This window comes from Perca fluviatilis, unplaced genomic scaffold, assembly GCF_010015445.1.
Source record: "Perca fluviatilis unplaced genomic scaffold, GENO_Pfluv_1.0 PFLUV_unplaced_scaf_1, whole genome shotgun sequence".
In the NCBI taxonomy this organism is placed as follows: Eukaryota; Metazoa; Chordata; class Actinopteri; order Perciformes; family Percidae; genus Perca; species Perca fluviatilis.
The window spans coordinates 110,001-115,000 of record NW_024375502.1 but is presented as its reverse complement, the minus strand read 5'-3'; the positions used below and the strand labels follow the sequence as shown (position 1 = coordinate 115,000).

The 5,000-nt window shown below is 44.8% G+C and overlaps 1 long non-coding RNA gene and 1 pseudogene across 2 annotated transcripts in view; one reads left to right on the top strand and one right to left on the bottom strand.

Annotated features, from left to right (window-relative positions):
- LOC120554981 overlaps positions 1–5,000 on the bottom strand; it is a 211,745-nt pseudogene that overhangs the window by 97,057 nt on the left and 109,688 nt on the right.
- The window catches only part of LOC120554988, a 50,019-nt gene continuing 49,707 nt past the window's right edge, over positions 4,689–5,000 (top strand). The window contains exon 1 of one of the 2 annotated variants that reach the window (XR_005638587.1): positions 4,689–4,778. This is a non-coding gene — a long non-coding RNA (uncharacterized LOC120554988). The remainder of the gene's footprint in view (positions 4,779–5,000) is intronic. The other variant, XR_005638586.1, reaches the window with a different exon arrangement.

Sequence of the window (5,000 nt, the reverse complement as noted above, 5' to 3'; positions counted from 1 at the left end):
TAGATCTGGAGCAGATGGTTGTAGTCTGTAACCAGTCATACAGTAGGTAGATCTGGAGCAGATGGTTGTAGTCTGTAGCCAGTCATACAGTAGGTAGATCTGGAGCAGATGGTTGTAGTTTACCAGTATACCGTACGTAGGTAGATCTGGAGCAGATGGTTGTAGTCTGTAGCCAGTCATACAGTAGGTAGATCTGGAGCAGATGGTTGTAGTCTGTAACCAGTCATACAGTAGGTAGATCTGGGTAGATGGTTGTAGTCTGTTACCAGTCATACAGTAGGTAGATCTGGAGTAGATGGTTGTAGTCTGTTACCAGTCATACAGTAGGTAGATCTGGAGCAGATGGTTGTAGTCTGTAACCAGTCATACAGTAGGTAGATCTGGAGCAGATGGTTGTAGTCTGTAACCAGTCATACAGTAGGTAGATCTGGAGCAGATGGTTGTAGTCTGTAGCCAGTCATACAGTAGGTAGATATGGAGCAGATGGTTGTAGTCTGTAGCCCTGCTTTTCGATGATGTTCACGTCGAGTAATGACGTCACTTCATAATGTTCCCATGGCAACAGGGGAAAATGTCTGCTCTTATGTGAAGCAAACGCAACATTTTTCAACTTTCTGCTTACTTTCTTTTTTGCAACGAAAATGCAGGGATTATGAAATCATGCAAGCCATCAGCCATTCATCGACAGAGCAGTCACTGACAACAGCAACCACAGTCACACAGAGGGAGGAAACCAAGGGGGGTCAGCCTCTCTCCACAACGCCTACCTCCTATGGCGCCATTTTGATGCTATCTAGCTCTCACCTCCCGTTAGCATCCCTTTGACTGCCATTCATTTTGATGTCATTTTGACAGTGAATAACTTTACATCTGAAGCATTTAAAGACTCTATCTGTCCGTTGTTTATTTCTAAAGAAACACGACAATGTATAAAAGACTCCATTACCTTGTACCTCACGTTATGGGTCCGTAGCAGACGCTTTTATAACAATAGGCTAACGATCGGGTCATAACCACGAGACTTACTGTCACACAGTAGAGGAATTACCGTGTAGTACAGGAGAAGCTCACAGGCAGTTTGGACTTCCATTAGCTGTTTAGGTTTAATGACTAATGTTAACTAGCATGTTAGTGATCAGTAATTAGCCTGTGCCTATGTTATCTCCTTACATATACCTACGCTCTCCGTCTCTGTAAGATTGGGAATGATTGAGATTTCTCTTGGCACAGCTACCAGAAGACTTTTGAAAACTTTGTTTTGGAAGAAACAAAGCTCTTATTGTGAAAGTCTGCTTCCTGACAGGTGGAGCTGTGACGCATCAGCATCAGCATCAGCATCAGCATCAACATTTTGGACTGTTTGAGGAAACTGTAAGTTGCTGTTTGATACTTTAACAACACGTTAGTCTTTGGTCTCTTCAGGGTTAGTTTCTGGCTCTGTAATGTTAAATATAATAAATAAATATATACATTATATAAATATAATGTTTCTATTTCACTTCTTATTTCCTGAGGAAGTTTAGATGACTCTTGTGTTGAAGATAAATCTCCATGTTGTAACATGAACTACTACAGAGGAGGTTTTAAATCCTTTGCCAGGTGTTTCTACGTCTGTCTGTCCCAACCATGAGGCTGCAGTCAGGAAACTTTACAGCTGTGTAGTTGAGATCTAAATGAAGGCTGAGTTTGAAGATGGGGGGGTCTGAGCCTTTCTCCTGCTGTCAGAAAACACACCGTTGTCTCCACCAGCGTAAAGTCAGACACAACAGGACTCTACTGTTTCCTCTGAGACCTTTCAGAATAAAATGTAGTGACCTAAATGCCTCTGTTACTGTTGTAGTGATGTGTGGAGGAGGAGAAGTGTCTTTAATGTCATTGTTTTTAACGTCTCAGGCAGGGTTTCTCTACCATTCGAGCCGTTTTAGGTACCACCTAACTGAATTAATGTGAAGTCAATGTGATCATCAAAACTAAACTTTTCTCAGATTTTATGATTGTAGTCAGACTTCTTTAGCTTTAAGTTTGACTTTAATCTTTCTGAGTGTTATTTTTTTATCAGCTGATCTAGCTTTTCTAACATTTAAGACACACATGGTAATAATAACAGTCCAACCTAAACTACGAATTATGGATTTGATTAACTGGTCTCTCGGCGCAATTGACACCATATTCTCGACGAGAAGCTCGGGTTCGGGGGAACCTGACTGCCCTGCCAGGACGTTCGCAGCCGGCTACACGATGGACGTGTGGGAGAGGTGGCGGGTCGTGTGTCTGGCGGTTCTTTCCATGGAGGACATTGAAGATATCTACCTAATCGGAACCATGATAACAGGTCTTTTGCTGATTGGCTCAGGCATTGCCCTGGTTTATCGAGAAATTAAAGTGAAGACGGGAACAGAGTAAATTACCAGGCTGCCCGTCATGGTTGAAGCTGTGGGCAGAGCTGTCGGAACTCAAATTGTGACTCTGAACTCCATGAGCCACAAATTGGATACTGTGATTATCATGGGCCCAAAATTGGATACCATCTTGGAGAGATGTCAGCTCTGGACAAGCTGGACAACATCTTGGGGAAACTCACGGTTTTGGCAAGGAAATTTGATCGTTACGGAGACCAGAGGGGACATTTCAGAGAAGTCGGGAGTGACTAACTGCCGGCTCCTCGCCCCAAGACAAAACAAATTCCAACCTTATCTTTTCGGCTCCTGAACCAGCGCTGGCGTTGAAAAGAAACTCGTCACCACAACACCAACTCTTGATTTGTATGATGTACACAAACCTACAATAGTGAATGCAGACGCAAGTAGCTACGGGCTAGGTAGTGTTCTACTGCAACGACACCCTGAGGGACTGAAACCAGTAGCGTTCTGTTCTAGAGCACTGACTGATACAGAAAAGCGCTACGCACAGATAGAGAAAGAGACTCCAGCTGTAGTCTGGGCCTGTGAAGGATTTTCCACTTACCTGTATGGCCTTAGTGAGTTCACAGTGCACACAGACCACAAACCATTGGTTCCTCTGATTAATAACAAAGACTTAGACGCAGTTCCCCTGAGGTGCCAACGCCTACTTATGCATCTAATGAGGACACTGTGGGGTTGTAACCCCACAGCAGAGTATGTTCCGGGGTAAACACTGACAGTAGCCGACACACTATCTAGACAGCCGCTACCACTTATACACAGTGAAGTGTGTGAACTAACACGTGATGTCTCAGCATTTGAAGCGGCAGTTCATGCAGCCTGGCCTGTGTCACCGCTGAAGTTTGAAAGGATCAAGCAAGAGACGAGCATGGACAGAGAACTGCAGGTGGTGAGCAGACAGGTGATCGAGGCTTGGCCAAAACATGTGAGTAACATTCCAGCTCAAGCAAGAGCTTACCACCAGTGGAGAAATAGACTGTCAGTTTCAAAAGGTCTCGTGCTTTATGCACCGCATCGTCATCAGCATGAGAAGAGACATACTGCACCATCTGCATGATGGGCACCAGGGCATCACTAAATGTCGCGAGAGGGCGCACATGAGCGTGTGGTGGCCGGGGCTGGAGAGTGAGATCCAGGACCTGTTGATAATCCTGAATCCTGTTGAGATCCTGAACCAGCGCTGGCCTTGGCCAAGGCCGGTGTTGAATACTCACTCCCCCTGGAGCACTACAGTGAGGCACACTCTTCATTTCCCCACCCGACTCCCACTGACACCTGTTGATTGTTGACTCGTACTGGGTCCTGTTTCAGGGCTGACTCCATGGCAACCGGCTGTGTATCGCAATGACAATCGTGCGGACTGAGTAAACCAGATTACGGGGGCCAGACGTAGCTTGACTAATCAGGCCTACACATACACAAACTTTGACATACATACAGATTTGCAACCACACCCCAGCCCCTTATCCAGCGCCTTCACTGCTTCTTCCCCAGTCAGGCGGGCAGGCGGGCCAGCGCCTTTGTTTGGCTGCAGGACCAGATGTCTGTTTGCCTGTCCTGGACTACCTCTACTCCATCACCCCCATCCCGTTGCGGCACCCAAACACCCCACCCCACTGCGTGTCATGTTATATTGTTATGTTGTGTTATGTGCAGCAGTGCAAATGTATTGCTTGTGTGCTGTATGTGCTGAGGTGTTTTTCCTGTTCCCACACTGTTCTTATCTTTATGAGGATAGTCTGAGAGCGGCTTTTTTTTTCCTCTCCTCTCCCAATGTCATGCTGTATCTGTTGCCAGAGTTAGGAGAGAGTTGAGATGCGTGCCGCATATGGCGACTCGTGTGTTTGTGCATGTTGCTTTAATGTTTTATTGTGATTTGAACTTACGATACCAAGACACATCCCTCGGTGTGTAAGCATACTTGGCAATAAAGCTTTTTCTGATTCTGATTCTGAACATTATGCATATTGTTTTATTGACAAACGTAACCTTTTCTCTTGAAAGACAAACCATAAACTCCCCCACAACTGAATATTGGGACCTCAGTCTTCTACAAAACCTAGAACAAACACTGACAGGACAGAAAAGTGAGATTGATTCTCCGTCTTGGCTCCATTAGTCCAAATTTCATTTTATTGTGAAAATCTGCTCCTGTTGCAGCCCTTCCTGCCTGCTTCCTGACAGGTGGAGCTGGGACTCATTCCAGGGAACAGCTCACCTGTAGTCAGAGATTTCTCTCCAGGTGGAGAGTGACCCTCTTAACTTCTTCATCAACTCTTCTTCATCAACTCTTCTTTCATCAACTCTTCTTCATCAACTCTTCTTCATCAACTCTTTGGACTGTTTGAGGAAACTGTAAGTGCTGTTTGATACTTTAACAACACGTTAGTCTTTGGTCTCTTCAGGGTTAGTTTCTGGCTCTGTAATATTAAATATAAAGTTTCTACTTCACTTCTTATTTCCTGAGAAAGTTTGGATGACTCTTGTGTTGAAGATAAATCTCCATGTTGGTGATTTACTGGAATCAAACAGCTGATCTTTTCTTTCCTTTCTCCAGCTGTCAGAAATCAAACTGTT